We start from the raw sequence: 18801 nt of genomic DNA on the forward strand, positions 1-18801 counted from the left end.
TGGGATTAAGTTGCCATACTGTGATGAGTGGGTCTTTGGGGTGACTGAAAGATAGATGAAGAGGATTTTTATGTTGGGTTTTGTGTTATGAATGGAAATCTTCTTTTCCAGAGGATTCAGTAAAAATTAAAGAATCTCTTTCCCAATTAGAGATGATTTTTCTCAATAAAATGCTGAAATGGGCCAAAGAGTGACCAGCTTCATAGGTTGTTCTGACTTTTAACAAGGTATTTTAATTATCTAGAAAAAAAAAGTTAACCAGACATCATTTTGCTATACAAAGCCAATAAGAAAACAACAAATAATGATTGATCAATGTGGTCAATCACTTAAAGAAAATTCTCAAAATAACAGACTCGGATCAGAACATATATTTCAGCGAGGAATGCTTCCACTTAGAAGTATCAGAAAGCATGTCTAACAGGAGCTTAACAATGGTGGGATGCTTTTCTTACATCACAAGAAATCTGAAAATAAGCCTCTGTTGGCATTTGTTCAGCAGCTCTATGATGGCAGACCTAACACCTCTGTTACTTTCTTTACTTTTCAAGATTGAAATGTGTCTGCCACTTAACAGTGGCAGGTCCTTGAGATGAGAGAAAAACTGGTTTGATCCTTCTAGCTTATGGCAAAGAAAGAGGATGACATAGGAAGTAGAGTGGCCCCAAAAAGGAGGCTTGGGGAAGACAGCAGAAAGGCTTTTGTGTAGTTCAGTGTTACCTACTTCAAGTTTGATTTCTAGGGGTGTCCCACAGAGAGCAATATTTTTGGTTTTTAATGATTCTCCTGTGACTATCCTCACTATTCAGATATTTCCAATTAGTCTGGTTAATACCAGATTGAAACCAGAGTCAGGAAATAAGGATGTATCTGGGCTCTGAGGCATAACTTACTCCTTCTATCCACCGTCTTCCTGAAGTAAAAATCGTTTCACAAAGCAGTATCGATATAAGCAATTTGGCATATATTTGTACCACTAAAAATCTCAGGTTCTTTAATTCTAAAAATGAGCTGCCTTTTGGATAGTAACAGAGGGGAAAGTTGTATCATCAAGGACTCTATTGGCTGTATGAAGTAGCTGGTATATTTTATAATCTTAAAATCTCTAACAACGTAAAGAAAAGGAAGGTTTTCTGTTTGTTTGTTTGGCTTTTTTTTTTGCGGTACGCGGGCCTCTCACTGTTGTGGCCTCTCCCGTTGCGGAGCACAGGCTCCGGACGCGCAGGTTCAGCGGCCATGGCTCACGGGCCTAACCGCTCCGTGGCACGTGGGATCTTCCCAGACCAGGGCACAAACCTGTGTCCCCTGCATCGGCAGGCGGACTCTCAACCACTGCACCACCAGGGAAGCCCCGAAAAGGAAGTTTTGTAGGGAAAGCTAGAGTTTAATGTGGGTCATGACTCAAAACTTTTACATTTCCACCTGGATGGAGATTTGAAAACTTGACAGATTTCCATCAGAATAAAGTCAACATAACTTATGCCACCTACTTAAATGTGCCTTCAAGCATGTTTGAAATAATGCAATAGAGTATAGCTTCCAGCATCCCTCATTTTGTGCAGCACCACCTTTATGTGCTGTTTTGGTGGCTGGAGTGGCTCTAGTCAGCCCCTGTTCAATGAATATGAGCATCTTTTCTCTGAGACATTACAACCCTGGGCCATAATGAGGAAGTATTCATTAGAAGTGTTTTTATTTTCCTTACTGTGTGGGATTTATTACTGATCTCTCATTTAGGGTTGGTCTGAGAGTAGACTTTGATCACTTCCAGATACCTTCCCATGAACGTTTTTCACCTGAGTTTACTTGTCTCTTTTGAAGTTGAAGAGCTGGGAGTGCCCTGGATGGATAGATTTGGCATCAACAAAAAGCTGTTTTTTCAGGTGGCGCACTGTAAGGAAAGAAAAGAATACAACTGTGGAAAAAGGTATTTTGTTATACAATATGCAAATATTTATATTACCTTGTAGAACAGGTTTGATAAAACACACCCCAAACCAAGAAGAATAACATACACATAGCCTATTCTTCCTACTAATTCTAGCACCATAAAGAATGTGTTTCCATTTCCTTATCATTACAGAGGGTAAAAAAAATTTTTGGTGCTATACTGATAAAATTGAAAGATGACAAGAATTGCTATAATCCAAAAATGGTAAGAATAGGAATAAATCATATACAAAGAGGTGTTCTAATATATTAAGCCAACAGAATATAATGTTTTCCAAAAATGTATATATTCTTTTATTTATTATTGATAATGATGAGGATGAAGGTAATAATAATAGCTACTTTTTATTAAATGGCTTAATAAATATCTAATGACATGAATTTTATTTATTTTTTAAAACCACTTTATTTAGGTATGATCGTCATACAAAAAGCTGTAGATATTTAATGCATACAACTTGATGAGTTTGGGAATAAGTTTTCACTTGTGAAAACATCACCACAATCTATGCCATAAACATATCCATCACTATCCAAAGTTTCCTCATATAAATTTCAATTTTACATTAGCCCATTTAATCCCCACACCAACTTTAAGACATAGGCATTTCTTTTACTCTGAAAGGAGTGATAGTTTGCCTCAGGTCAAACTCATTGAATGTTGTAGAACTAGGAATGAAACTCAGGTTTTCAATACTTCAAAGTATAATTATTTAACACCTATTATTTTTTTTGTCTCTCAAACTTTAGAATGTATCCAAAGAAAATACTTAAAAAAAGAACAAATATGCATATATACCTGCATTTATATGTATATATATGCAGGCATATTTCAGCATTATTCATAATAGAAAAAATTTTGAAGTCATTAAAATTAATGAAGAGTGTATCAGTAAGTAAAAATGCTTATAGTAGGATGATGAATTTTAAAAGCTCATTGTAAAAAAGATAGGTGATCCACAGCAATAAACAATAACTCTACTTCTGTGGATAGAGATTTAGAGATGTATAAATAAAAGAAAAACATTTATGAGGGTGAAGTATATACAAGGCATTTTAAGATATCACACAGGGCTTTCACTGTTTTATATGTGGACAATGGATCAAAAATAGATATAAAGGCTAATTGTCTTCTTTTTCTTAGATGGACTGATTTATTTTTATTTATTTATTAAAATTTTATACAATTTTTAAAAGTTACTTTCCATTTACAGTTATTACCAAATATTGGCTACATTCTCTGTGTTGTACAATACAACCTGGAGCCTATCTTACACCCAGTAGTTTGTACTTCCCACTCCCCCACCCCTATATTGCCCCTCCTCCCTCCCCACTGATAACTACTAGTTTGTCTCTGTATCTGTGAGTTTGCTTCTTTTTTGTTAAATTCACTAGTTTGTTGTATTTTTTTAGATTCTACATATAAGCAATATCATAGAGTATTTATCTTTCTCTGACTTATTTCACTCAGCATAATGTCCTCCAAGTCCATCCATGTTGCTGCAAATGGCAAAATTTTCTTCTTTTTTATGGCTGAGTAGTATTCCATTGTGTGTGTGTGTGTGTGTGTGTGTATGTGTGTGTGTGTGCATGTACCACAGCTTTTTTATCCATTCATCTGTTGATGGACACTTAGGTTGCTTCCATGCCTTGGCAATTGTAAACAATGCTGCTATGAACATTGGGGTGCATATATCTTTTTGAATTAGTGCTTTTGTTCTTTTTCAGCTATATACCCAGGAGTAGGATTGTTGGGTCATATGGTAGTTCCAGTTTTAGTTTTTTGAGAAACCTCCATACTGTTTTTCACAGTGGCTGCACCGATTTACATTCCCACCAACAGTGTATGACGGTGCCCTTTTCTCCACATCCGCCCCAGTATTTGCTATTTATGTTCTTTTTGACAATAGCCATTCTGACAGATGTGAGGTGACATCTCATTGTGGTTGTGATTTGCATTTCCCTGATGATTAGCGATGTTGAGTATCTTTTCATGTGCCTGTTGGCCATCTGCACTTCCTGTTCGGAAAAATGTCTATTCAGTTCTTCTGCCTGTTTTTTAATCAGGTTGTTTGTTTTTTTGATGTTGAATTATAAATTATATTTAAAATTTCCAAGTTAGTTTAAATATTTTCATTTCTTATATATTATGAGACTAATAAAAATATTACGACATATCTTATAAATTATCATATTGAAGATCTCTGTAGATAACAATGAATTCTTTGCTTTGTATTACATTGTGAGAGAATATATTAAACGAAGTTGATGATGTAATCATTAATACTAAAAATAGAAATAAAATATTTTCTCAGTGCTAAGGTAGCTTTTCTCTTTCACATTTTAACTTTTTTGAAATTGGGATGCACCTTGTAATCTATGCAAATATTTAGTGCAGGTTATGAGACATAATTTTTTATAACATATGAAATATTATATCAAGTAAACCTTTGGTATATGTTAGACACTGTACTTGACTTAAAAATGGTATGAAGTGAGGCAAAGATCATCGGGTTTAGAGACGTAACAAATTTCTACAACTAGACACATTAGTAACTAAGACTAAAAAGCAAAACCTTGAACTAGCTAATAACTTTTTTTATAAACAGGAATTTTGGGGAGGCTATAATTATAGCACATTGGTATGAGTAAAAACTCAAGGCAGGAATCTTTGTCTGGTTCATGGATATAGCCCTCAAATCTAGTGTAGCAGCTGGCATGACTCAAAGTGTAAATGTTGAGTGAATATTTGAGCTTCTCAGAATTTTACAAAGTTCTAAATAGTTAAGTCAAATTAGGTAACAATGGCAAGTACAGATATATATCTTTTGTACCAGGCCAAGTTCTAGGTGCCCTTCTCATATGAACTCACTTATACTTGTCAACCTTATAAAGTAGGTGTTGTTTTTATTCCCATTTGATAGGTGAGGAACCAGAGGCTTTAAGCAACCTGCCCAAGGTCACACAGCTAGTAAATGTTGGAACTGGGATTTGAACTCAAGCCAGATATCTCTGAGCTCTGTGCTCTTCAACAGTGCACTACACTGCCTCTGTAGGATTTTAAGGATTATCTAATCTATATTCAAACCTCACCTGAGGTCTCAAGCATTACTGACACAATCTGTTAGATCAGATCTTTATTCTTTCAATTCCCAGTCTCATATTTCTGCCTACTACGTCAAAGGCGAGGCCGACAATCCAAGCACGGGGATTGGTGGTGGTGGTGGTCTTTGTGATTAAAGGTTAGGTGTTTTGCAGTTTTAAACAAATAATAAAATTACTATAATAGTATTTAACTATTTTTTGCTGCCCTGCGAGGCTTGAGGGATCTTAGTTCCCCAACCAGGGTCAAACCCGTATACCCTGCAGTGGAAGTGCAGGGTCTTAACCACTGGACTGCCAGGGAAGTCCCTGTTTGACATGATAGGGCTCAGGTTAAGCAAAAGTTGTTGAACAAAAATCTTAGTATTGATTTGGAGATTACATGGTAAAATTAGGACAAGATCCCACCTATAATAAACAAAATCAAAGTGTAGGAGTTGCCAATAATATTAATAATATCTTTAAGATAAGTTCATTATCATAGAATGAGTTTTTAGCAAATAATTATATCAATACACATACAAAAAACTTATGAATAATGACTCCATTTAAACAGAGCTTATGCTTCTGTTACATGTTTCTTATTAAAATGTATTTTGCATGCAATTTTAAAGAATTAAATGAAATTATTCAATAACTCACCTTCCTTTTTGATAGCAGAGTGTTAGCAAATAAGACCCAACTTAGCTTTTAAACAACATATACTGCTGGTTATCTTGATTAATAAAAGGTTTAGGTTTAAGGCATCTTTCTTTATACCTCAAAATGCAATTATAAGGCACTATAATTGTGTCAGACATCGTAGTAAATGCAGAATCGATATCAAAGCCACAGCGGGGATATGTGGACAGATTCTGTTTATTCCCCAGTCAGCTTCTTAATGATTCAACCTCTTAATCTCTGTGCGTTTCCTGATATTCTAGACAGGTGACAAGACCACTACCTAAGGCTCCCAGAACATTCTGCCGTAGGCCAGGCCCAACCAGGTCAGAGAAGAATGGCAGGCTCTTCTTAACATAAAAATAACAGATTCTTTGAATGACATCAGCGCCTTTAGCACATGGTGAAATTAGGCAAGATTTTGTTCTCAAGTGCAGACCATGAGAATGAGGAAAAGGAAACTTATCTCTGAGAAGAGAATAATCCCACGTACTTGGCGGATACCAGCCACTGGGCAAACAGCTGATTGGAGGAGTAGTTTAGGAGAAGAGAAAATTACACGGGAATTAGAGTCAAAAACTTGGGTTCAAATGTCAAATTAACCACCTTTTAGTAGTGTGAGCCTGAAGAAGTCTCCCATCTTCCCTAGGTAATGATTCCTACACCAGTAAAATTTGATTAATAAAAGCAACTGTGAAGATAATTTTTGAGAATAAGAATATGTCTAAGTGTTTAATATAGGGCCTGTATGTAGTAGATGATAAAAATTTTTAGATGAATCCTGAAAACATCATGTTAAATTTTTAAAAGTTGGTTTATATGTCATATAGGCCTTTCTTCTCCTACTTTTTAATTTTTCCATTTTTCTCTCAATTTTTGCAGATGACAAAGGATGTGCACCAAATGCAACATAAAGACAAATAATCAAACAAATGGGGCTTAGGAGAAAAGAAGAGAAGATGAAGGATGTACACATTTTCTATCATAGCTATGCTATGGTACGTAAGTGCTAATAATCTACCATTGACCTAATTTATTTTCTTGCATTATAACCCATTTTCTGTTAAAAAATTATAATAATATGCACTATCACATGTCTTATGGTACTCTTTCTTAGGTATTAATTTATCTGATTGATGTACTGACATATTTAGCAATCAAAATCTATAGTTTTTATTTTGAGAAAAGATACCACTGATGTACAGGTCCTCACAGAAAATGAATTTGCCTTTGCACCCTCATGCTGCAGAGGCAGGTGACAGCTCCCCCTACTGACCAACAGTGAAGAGGAAACTATGCACATCTGGTCATATGTGCATACGCTAAAAGCTACTAAGAACTTAATTTATGGGTCTATAGGTGGGAAGACATCTAGACAAATACACACACACATATGCATGCAAGCACACACACAAAAACGCTATCTGCATGCACGCACACACACAAAATTCACGTTTTCACTCCTGTCCCATATGCATAGGCTTGACAAACGCTGAGCATATGGAGAACCAGTTGACAGAATTGAACGGCATCTTCTTTTTGTGCATAGCAGGAGTGCAATCCAGGTGGACTAATGTAGGCATTTAATAACAGCTATGTAAACCTGCATCCCAGGCACCAAGACATTATTTATTTATAAGTCATTTATGTTTAATGCCTCAGAGTCTGAATGCACAAACCATCTACCATTACAGAAGTACTGGTGGGCAATAAAATGCATTAGAGCTATGTACAATGCACAGTTTAGTATCAAAACCTTTCTACACTGTAGAGTTTTACAAAACTATTAATGACATCAAACACTAAGCACTTAAGACACCATTTTTTTTTTCTGCTACCACATTAGGAACATCAATGGACAGTCCATTTCAACTTGCATCATCTGTCCATTTCTAGTATGAAATTAATTTTCTGCTTATACAATAAAGTTTATCTCCACAGTTCTCTTGATTTTGATCCACAGCAGCAAAGGCATGTACATCGGCAGATCAGTACATCAGACAGTATTTTAATTTCATCCAGTTATGAGGTACTCAGGAATCAATGATGCCTGCATTAAGTTTAGCTATTTTTTTCATATTCTTTTATTAGTTTCTAACTGTGTCAGACTCTTTTTAATTTATTGAACTATTCAATCAATGTTCATTAGACGTCGACTCTGGGCCAGGCAGTATGCTAAGTGCTGGGTATGCAGCAATGAGCCAACCAAACAAAATCTCTTCCTTCATGGAGATTACATTCTAGTGGGGAGAAATGAATGTCCTCAGTAATTCACACTCAGTCTCTGTCTTCAGTGTATAAAATGTTTCATATAAGTAACAGTGAGTATTCATCATTCCCTTAATGAAGTTTGGAAATGTGAGTTTTGATTGTCTTATGATGGCCTAGACACTATAGTCGACCTGTTCTTTAATAAACTTCTGGCTCTATTTCTAGTTTGTTGCTGATGTTTTTAAATGGGCCCCAAAATGCTAATAGATAGACACCTTGTGAAAATCAGATATTGTGAAATAAAAAATGTGAAATCAGTGGTACTTACGATATGGAACTCAGTGGGAGATGTGCGTGCATAAAAGAACTTACTACTATTTCTTTAAGACCTTGATCTTTTTCCAGTGTCCCAAAATATAAGCCATCTCTATCACTAAATTTATCATTCTTCTCATTTACAGGGAGTTACAGAAACGCTAAATAAAGCATGATTTTCAAAATCCCCATAAGCTTTGAAAGAGCAGGAAAGATCATCAAAACAAAAATGCCTGTGTACAGACCTGAGTGGGGTTCACGTTTAAGGTTACCTTCTGTTAAAGCTCTGTTTTTAAGCTACTCAGATTAGCTTGTTGAAGCCAAAAGGTAACCTTTCAAGACTGATACGTTTATTAAGTCAAGACTTGGCCACAGAAGACAGTTGCGTTACCTTTTAGCTCCAGGCTGGTGTTGATTATCACTGGGCTGAAAAGTGACTTGCTAACCATGCCCAAGTGCAGGGGAAGCATGTGATCCAGAGTTCCCAGCTACTCTTCTTGTTCCTAATACCAGCACAGTGCGAGGTGGGTGGCCTTGACCATTACTGTCTCTCTCTACAGTAAGGGGTTTGTTGAGGTTTTATCCTGTAGAATGTGCCTGAGTAGTAAGGAGAAGAGATTACATTTAGTTAATGCACTTTTACGGATTCTTTCTCATGTCTCTATAGAATGACCATGAGAGGAAAATAAAGATACCAAAGAAATATTTGAATCAGGTCATGACCAAGTAGTACAGAAGAACAAACACTGGTAAGGTCCAGTGAAGGTAATGTCGGAATGTAAACTGTTCCCTAGAAATGTAATTCTATATAAAATACTAAATAGACCTATAGAGATAATTCTAACTAGTACTGGAGAGCAAACAGCTCCTTTTTAATATTAAACATCTTTCCTGCTATTATCCACACATTTCTTCTCTTCTTCCTTCTGCTGTTTGCATTCTTGGTTGGTAGAACGGAAATGGTTCAAAACTAGTTGCAGCCATCTTCTTTAAGTAAGGTAAAATGCAATGGATAAATTGCGCTAAAGAATAATGATTGGCCTGCAGTTACTCCACTTTTTTTTTTGTTTGCAGAAAACTACTGCAATCATGTATTTAATCATGTATTTACATTTTTAAAAGTCTGAAATGGAGTTGTAGATAATTTGTAGAATTCTGTATCCTTTCAAGTGTCAACGTTGATATTTGGTCCCTTGGAAGAGGAAACAGAGCTTTCACAGCCCCAACTCACTTTGGAAACTTCTTCACACTCTGAGACTTAGGACACACCATGAGAAACACGAGGGGAAAATTAGAAGGTTGGACCTCGGGGAATCGGCTGAATAGTTCTTGGTTTTCTCACCTGAGTCAGTACAAGAAGTTTTTCTCCTTAACTGTAATCTTAATTTAAAATGTTTCTCATACAATTACAAAATTAACAGTGTACTTGACTAAAAAGCAAAGTTATTTTTCTCTTGAGTTGCTTTTGAAACTTCAGTTTTGGGGAGTGAAGACTGTATTCATTTGCTATTGTAGTTTTAACAAATAACCACAAATTTAGTGGCTTAAAAATACACAAATTTATTACCTTATTCTGCTGGTCACAGGTCCCAAACAGCTCTCACTGGGCTAAAATAGAGGTGGGTAAGCTCTAGGGGAAAATTCATTTCCTGCTTTTTCCAGCTTCTAAAGCTGCCCGTATTGCTTGGTTTGTGCTTCTTCCGCCAACTTTTTTTTCTTTTGTCACCAAGTGTAAGCCTTTTATTTTAAATTTAGTATATGACAGGGATTCATTTTCTCTCCAGAAATGTGATGCTAAATATTGACCATTTAAAACCTAATAAGGGCTTCGCTGGTGGCGCAGTGGTTGAGAGTCCGCCTGCTGATGCAGGGGACACGGGGTCGTGCCCCGGTCTGGGAGGATCCCACATGCCGCGGAGCGGCTGGGCCCGTGAGCCATGGCCGCTGAGCCTGCGCGTCCGGAGCCTGTGCTCCGCAACGGGAGAGGCCACAGCAGTGAGAGGCCCGCGTACCGCAAAGAAACAAAAACAAAAACAAAAAAACAAAAAAACCTAATAAGATGCTGAGTGGGAAAGATTAATAATTCAAATGCATTAACATTGCAAATGTCTCTGAATGTTGCAGGCTGCCATCATAGCACGTATTTTATTTGACTCCATGGTACCATTACGCTAGCTGCTGCTCTAAATTCTTCCTCCATCTTTGAAGGCAGCAATATAGTATCTCTCTGACACTGCTTCTGTTGTCACATCTGTCACGTCTCTTGTCTCTGACTTTCCTCTTCTGCCTCTTTCTTCCACTTTTAAAAACCCTTATTAGGGGACTTCCCTGGCCATCCCGTGGTTAAGACTTTGCCTCCCAATAGGGGGTTGTGGGTTCAATCCCTGGTCGGGGAGCTAAGATCCCACATGGCTTGTGGCCAAAAAACCAAAACATTAAAAAAACAGAAGCAATATTGTACAAATTCAATAATGACTTTAAAAATGGTCCACACACACAAAAATCTTAAAGGGACTTCCCTGGTGGCGCAGTGGTTAAGAATCCCCCTGCATTGGCACGGGGTTTGATCCCTGGTCTGGGAAGATCCCACATGCCGCGGAGCAACTAAGCCCGTGAGCCACAACTACTGAGCCTGTGCTCTAGAGCCCATGTGCCACAACTACTGAAGCCCACATTCCTACAGCCCATGCTCTGCAACAAGAGAAGCCACCGCAATGAGAAGCCTGCACACCACAAGGAAGAGTAGCCCCTGCTCGTCACAACTAGAGAAAGCCCACTCAGCAACGAAGACCCAACGTGGTCAAAAATAAATAAAATTAAAAATAAATAAAAATTTTAAAATGTTTTGAATTCAGAACACAATGATAAAGAAAAATTTATTTTAAAAAATCTTAAAAAAACAAACTCTTGTGATGGCATTAGACCCACACAGATAGTCCAGGAAAATCTCCTTAATTTAAGCAACTGATCAGCAACCTTAATTTTATCTGCAACTTTAGTTCTCCTTTGCCTTGAAACCTAACATATTCACAGGTCTGGGGGATTAGGACATCCAATGGGAGGACATCTTTCAGATGCCACTATTCTGCCTACCACAGAGACAGTAGGTGAGAAGTATTTAATTTCATAATAAAAAGTCAGTTGATAAACACATATAGTGAAACTTGAATTAAAACTTTCAACCTCACCTCCAGATTATGGGGTGATTTAATAGCTTACTTTGGTCACCTACTAACTGACCAAATACTACAGCTGAATGGATCATCTCTCTGTTAATTCACTCAATTTATATTCTAGCATTCAGACATAATTTTAATAATATTCTCTAGAAATTCACTTAAAAATTTTTGAGACTATAACTGATTTTGAAGTATCTTTTTTTTGTCTCAAAAACAATCATATATAAAGATAACAATGTTTAAATAACGGAAAATCCATTGTTCTGCCCTTCTCCTTTTAGCTTCTTCCAACGTATATAGGCTCTGATGAAGAAAAATGACAAATTTATGGAAAGAAAGAACATTTCCTTCAGCAAGCAAAGAAAATGGAAAAATAGGAGAGAGAAAAGGTAGGTTGAACAAGTGTACTTTACCATTCATAGTTTGGGCCTGATGGAGTTTCAGTTCGAAGCTTTTATTGTATCCTTGCTCTGTCATGGCTCAAAGTTTCATTTGCAGTTTTTGTGAATAATAACCCATCAGTTTTTCAATCACAATTTATGAAGCAAAGTGCTAGATTCTAGGATTGTAAAGAGGAACGAGACAGGGTGAAGGCATAAAGACATACAGTTTCAGTGCAGTAAGGGAAGTATGTTAAGAGAGATATTTGTGGATTATTTAAGGGAGCACTAAGAAAGTGTATCTAACACATCCTGGAGAAGAAAAACAAAGACAGATTCAGGAATAACTTCCAAGCAGATAAATGCCTGCACTGAGTACTAAAGCATACAGGGTAGAAGTGGAGCACATATTCCACGCTCAAGGAAAACCATGAAAAGAAATGTGAGGAAGCCCCTAGTGTAGCAGGAACTCTAAGCGTCTCCTTGTCACCATGGTCAACTTCTTTCCACTCTTCAAGATACACTTCACAAACCATCCCCTCTGAGAAATCATCCCTAACCAGCCTTATGTAATCAAAACTCATTACCATAGCTCCCTATTTACTTCTTTATTGGTATTTACTACAGTCTTTAATGATGTTAATGCATGTGTTTAGCATTTTGCTTCTTTTCTCCCTCACTAGAATGTATAATAAACTCTACCAGACACTATCTCATCAGTGCATTTTTCTAAAGTTTTTCATTAATGAAATATCTGCAGTGATTTTAATGATAATTTCTTGTAAGTTTCTTCCTTATTCTTCCTCTTTCTTCAGCTGCCCATGAATTGCAAGAAATCAGAGTGGAGCTGGGAAAAAGTCCAGAAAAATCTGAAACTTGCACATGGCCATCCAAATGCAACAGTGTCCCCAGGGAAGATGATTTCCTGGGATTTGGATGTAGACACAGAACAAGAGAGTATAAACAAGCTTGGAAATGTAATCCTTTCTCACGGCTTTAGAATAACTAAAATAATTTTTAACAACATTAATTTGGTGACCTTCAAGTAAATATCCTTCCGATATTTAAATTTGTAATGCAAGACAGTGTATAAAAAAATTGAAAACATCATGTTGCTTGACATCCAGAAGGAATACATTTGAAGGCATTTATTTCATGGATACCCAAATGTATATATGCCATTTTCTTTTAGACGTCTACTTTTTTTTTTCTCTCAAAAGACTTTTAAAAAATCACAACGTCATGTTGAGAGGTAGGTTCTGGCTTTTAGGTAAAGTGCATTATCTAGCTAAGTGACTAAATTCATACTGTACCACAGTTGAGAATCTTCAAAACTATATCTTTAAAAGTGAAGATTTATTCTTTCTGACTTTTGTAGGAAACAGCCAGATGTGTATCTTTTAATTTAGAGTTCTAACAAATCACTGGTTATCTACCAAATCACAGGTTATAACTAAGACACACACACACACACACACACACACTACACACTACACACTCATGTCTTCCTAGGCTGGAAATAAGGATTTAGTTGTCTAAGATTATAGTTTTCATTTTCCTTTCTTTCCAGCATCTGGTAGCTTAGAGTCAGACACACAGCAGTTACATAAGGCAGACTCCCACTAGGCTCACAACCACAGCATCTAAATTATTTTTCAGGTAGAACAAGATGTTTCCTATACCTAAGTTCACATGAGAGATGTTTTCTTTTCACTTTTTTATTTAGAAAAAAATTGGTAAAATTTACATATAAGTAAGAAGCATATATCTCAAACAGACCTTCTTAGGATTAAAAGGAAAAGAAAAAAAACCCTTTTAGCTTACTAAGATACTTTTGTTGAAAAACAGAACACTGCCTTAGGTCTAAGAAAGAAATAAAAATAAACACACAATTATGTTTATTCCCGGTTGCACTGGACAAAATCAGAATGATAGAGCCAGCCAAGCCAGAGACAGTAATCTTCTTAATCAAGATTATTCTTTAAGACTACAGAAAAACTGGGAAGACAGTTCATTTGCATTCTTTTCTTTTTTCCCCCCCACAATGACTGGTGTTAAAATTGATCTTCAATTACTAATGTAATTATTCATTTTCAGTGGTGAAATGTAATCATTAGTTGTCTCACAAATTGCTATTAGTTCCCTTGCTATATTTAAATTTTTAAATTCATTTCAATATAATGAATATTTATTTTATTCTTACTATCACAAACATTTCAGATTTACTTCCTTGTCTACAATATTCCCATCTGTAAGCAACATCCTAGTTATAACCTTAACTGTTAAGAATGTTTATCCTGGAATTGTACATACTTATCTCTGATACAAGAGAGAACATGAAAAGAACTTTAAAAGAGGTAGAAGTTTTATAAAGTAATCACATTATAACTGAATAGTGTTTCCAAAAATATATATAGTATCCCACAAACGCATCTTCAAATAAATTAAATATTTCTCTGCTTTTTTAAACTTTATAGCACCTGATAAATCACCGTGGATTCCATAGGAAATATTTCAAGATGACTTGAAAATTAATGAGTTAGTAAGCTAGGTTCAAAGCTCAAGAAACCCATGAAAATGTTGAGGAACACTTAACTTTTGACTTTGCAAGCCTTGGAAGAGAATTTTATGACAAAAATTAAACTAAAATAGTATGCAATTATAAACATGAGTTTTAATTTAACTTATTTTTATCACCTCAAACTCATACTCTCATTCCACACTTCTTTAAAGCACTGATATTTCATGCCATCATAGCAAATTAAACAAGAGGATAGTTGGCTGAGATCATTTGAACTTAATGGTAACAAAATATCAACTGTAAATATAAATTTTGACTTAGAGGATATGTAAAAATATGACTCCCACTGGCTATAACATTAATTGCTGAAAAACTAGAACTTTTTAAGAGTTTATACAACTAAAATTTATAGTGATATACCCTTAACATTTAGACCATTATTTAAAATAATTAATTACGTGTTCTTTATGGGAGAATGACTTTATTTCCAGAAGACAAATGGATAACTCAGTGGTAGATATGGTGTATATTTTTCTTTCATGATAATTGTGGATAGTCAAGATCCAGGGAAAGAATATAGTGGAAAAGTATCTTAGAATTATGATTGAAAATACAAAATTTTTAAAGACATTTATAAGATTTAAAACACTACACATGATTACATATCCATTCATTCCACATTTATTTATTAAGTTAATGTTGGCTATCCTCTAGAGATACTTCAGTTAATAAAATGTTCTTTTTATACTTACCCATTCTGTTTCTTGCCCGTTTAGAGTACAGGTAGAAACTTTCTGTGAAACATATTTACAAATAGCCTTTAAAAGTCTGGTATTAAAAAAAACAAAACAAAAAAAACAAATAGCCTTTAAAAGTCTGGTATTGAGTTTTATAAGTTATTCTTTTTTGTGTGTGTGTGGTACGCGGGCCTCTCACTGTTGTGGCCTCTCCGTTGCGGAGCACAGGCTCCGGACGCGCAGGCTCAGCGACCATGGCTCACGGGCCCAGCCGCTCCGCGGCATGTGGGATCTTCCCGGACCGGGCACGAACCCTCGTCCCCTGCATCGGCAGGCGGACTCTCAACCACTGCCGCCACCAGGGAAGCCCTATAAGTTATTCTTAGAGCTGTTTTTCTCCACTCAAGTAAGCAGTCAGTTACTTGAAAAGACTTAACTGCAACAGCAACAAACCCCTTAATTTATACAGTTTTAAACAATTTCCCACAAATTTCTGGAACATTAAAAAAAATATTTTCAAAACACATATCTCAAAATTTAAAGTATATGTTATTTCATACAGGATTCTTTGCTTTTTATAAGTACATTTTATTGCTGCTTTTTAGCACATGATGACATAATACTGTTTGCTAATATATTCTATTTATTTGAAAGGATGCTCAGTAATGTGGTAAAAGGTAACATGGTGGTATTTTAATATAGACTTTTTCTTGTGCTGTTTACCATCATCAAGACTGTAGTTTATGTCTGTAGAGCAGTTGATTAGAACATTGGGTTAATCATAGGTTTGATTTCTATGTGGGCTGCATGGTATAAATCCCTCACAACCTGGAAGAAATGGACAAATTCTTAGAAAGGTATAACCTTCCAAGACTGAACCAGGAAGAAACAGAAATTATGAACAGACCAATCACAGGTAATGAAATTGAAACTGTGATTGATAATCTTGTTTGTTCTTTAATTCTTCTAGGTCTTTGCTAAACATTTCTTGCATATTCTCAATCCTTGCCTCCATTGTTTTTCCGAGGTCCTGGATCATCTTCACTCTCATTATTCTGAGTTCTTTTTCTGGAAGGTTGACTGTCTCCACTTCATTTAGTTGTTTTTCTGGGGTTTTATCTTGTTCCTTCATCTGGTACATAGCCTTCTGCCTTTTCATCTTGTCTATCTTTCTATGAATGTGGTTTTTGTTCCACAGGCTGCAGGATTGTAGTTCTTCTTGCTTCTGCTGTCTGCCCTCTGGTGGATGAGGCTATCCAAGAGGCTTGTGCAAGTTTCCTGATGGGAGGGACTCTTAGCATCTTTATTGGAGTATAATTGCTTTACAATGGTGTGTTATTTTCTGCTTTATAACAAAGTGAATCAGTTTTACATATACATATATCCCCATATCTCTTCTTTCTTGTCATTGACCTTTAATTGAAGCACCTAATTAGCTTTCAAATGCTAAAGGCAAGAAAATGTTGATGTATTGGTATCTTAAACCTTGAAAGCCTAGTAAAAACCGATGCTGGAGTTATGATGGTCACTATCAACTTTATATATAAAGTATTTATAAAGTATCCTATTATTAATATGAATGTCTTAATAAACATTTAAATGTCACAATTCTGTTTTAAATTTTATGCCTGTTTTTCTTTTGTTTCATTTTTTTCTTGTCAGTGGTTAAAGCTGTACAGCTTAATGCCAGGTTAATGATCAACTTTGTTCTCAGAGTTAGTATTTATAAATAATTATCTGAGTACAGGAGTGGTGAGGTATAGAGCCTGAATAATTTAAATGGTCGAAGCTTAGAGAACATCCATAGACAAAATGACACTTAATGGAAAATCTCAACAATAGGGCATACCTTAATATAAAACAATTGAATGATTTGTTAAAGGATAATACGTCTATATGTAATTTCAAAAATTATCCATTAAGTCGTAACAGAGAAAGCAGGCAGTTTTAGTACACAATACAAACTTTTACAGCCTTGAAAAAAGAAAACATAAAATTGGAGAAAAGGTTTTGAGTATTCACAAAATGTGAATAATATTTTGCTCAAAAAAGTCATGGAAATAAAAATTGTGTTACAACAGTGCAGAACTATATTGAAACAAAACACAGCAGTTCCCTCAAGTTACACGGGGTGAGTTACAAAAAAGACTTGGTGTTCCTATAACACAGAGACATGCAAAAACCATTGTGTTGCACTAAACACACACAGTCCCAGCTCACTTGTTTGAATTTTGGGGGAGAGAATAAAAATGCATCAGTAAAGTCGCAGAATCATAGAATCTTGGAGCCATAATGAACTTCAAATGACATCTGATCCATTGACCCTCCTGATTCTTGAATCCTTCTCATAACTTCCCAGCCTATTGCCCATTTAAACTTTGTCCACGTGTCTGTTATGGTGGAAGAGAATAGTTGAATAGTGCTAAAGAGAAAGTTTAAAGTCTCTGTCAAAAAATGATCATATCTATTTTTATCAGGTCCATGTTATATACTGTGATATCCTAGCTGCATAGCAAAGAATCCACTACCTGCTCATGTACACAAAAAATGATCCTTAGATTTTTTTTTTTTTTTTTTTTTTTTGCGGTACGCGGGCCTCTCACCGTTGTGGCCTCTCCCGTTGCGGAGCACAGGCTACGGACGCGCAGGCTCAGCGGCCATGGCTCACAGGCCCAGCCGCTCCGCGGCATGCGGGATGTTCCCGGACCAGGGCACGAATCCGCGTCCCCTGCATCGGCAGGCGGACTCTCAACCACTGCGCCACCAGGGAAGCCCGATCCTTAGATGTTTGAGCACAAGAAAACAGATCATTGCATATGGGTGACGAACACCTGGTACCATAAAGCATTTGGAAGGATGTACCAGAGGATCTCGAAAGGTACTTTGAGATCTTATGAATTTATGAGACATATTCTTGGATTTTATTTTTTATATCAACCATTAGTTAATAAAATCACTGCTTTCAATGTGGAGTCATAGCTTTTAACCAATCCTACCTTATTGGAGATTTGGATAAAGAATACCACCTCATGAAACACCTGAAAGCAAAGCAAGGAGAAGAAAAATAGTTTGAGACCTCAGTTATATTCCTCTGCCTTTTAATATGCATTGCCAAATTTCCTACAAAATATCTTACTATATCTGTTTTGTTTCTATGTGAATATTAACTTTCTCAATGTTGTGATTTTATTTTTTAAAATCTATCATTTTAAACTCATGCCTAGTAAAAGAATCACCCTATCTTAATATGTCTAAAGACATGAAAGCATTGTATTATTTCCTAAGGAATAATGGGACCCCCAATTTTTTAAGCCATTTTACTTAACACAATATGTTACTGTTATTCAGGCTGCATTAATTCCAGTATCAAAATGTATTGTTGTAATTCTCAATGTCTTTATGACTTTCTAAACTGTGTAGTTGATCAATTTATGACAAATCTTTTCAGAAATCTTATGATGAACAAAACTCACGTGAATCCTCAAGACCTAAAGAAAGTAACACTGGATTGCTCTGAAATGACAAACTTCTCAAATTATTTATTACAAATAACTCGCCATTGCAGACAGGTGAGATTAATAACTAGTGACATTCGTGCACTTTCAAAACCCATACTGTTATATCTGTTTACACACTGGCCCATATGGGCTATTATGGAAAATAATATTTTCCTAAATTTGCAAATTATTTAAAGAATAAAATTGCCTTTAAGTAAAGTTTTATCCATTCACAAATATGTATTGAAT

General features: G+C 35.8%; 2 long non-coding RNA genes across 2 annotated transcripts in view; one reads left to right on the forward strand and one right to left on the reverse strand.

Moving 5' to 3' along the window:
• Window positions 1-1787: 1787 nt before the first annotated feature.
• The window catches only part of LOC113620045 (uncharacterized), a 42838-nt gene continuing 25824 nt past the window's right edge, over window positions 1788-18801 (reverse strand). The window contains exons 8-9 of the long non-coding RNA XR_003432640.1: window positions 8630-8835; window positions 1788-1891 (exon numbers count right to left, since the gene is read on the reverse strand). This is a non-coding gene — a long non-coding RNA (uncharacterized LOC113620045). The remainder of the gene's footprint in view (window positions 1892-8629; window positions 8836-18801) is intronic.
• LOC113620046 (uncharacterized) lies at window positions 1821-15299 on the forward strand. Its single transcript, XR_003432641.1, has 5 exons — window positions 1821-1927; window positions 6595-6710; window positions 8906-8987; window positions 11699-11806; window positions 12613-15299. It is a non-coding gene; the product is annotated as an uncharacterized LOC113620046 (long non-coding RNA).

The sequence above is a fragment of the Aethalodelphis obliquidens genome, unplaced genomic scaffold, assembly GCF_003676395.1.
Source record: "Aethalodelphis obliquidens isolate GAN/ISIS:26980383/991018 unplaced genomic scaffold, ASM367639v1 scaffold7, whole genome shotgun sequence".
NCBI lineage: Eukaryota > Metazoa > Chordata > Mammalia > Artiodactyla > Delphinidae > Aethalodelphis > Aethalodelphis obliquidens.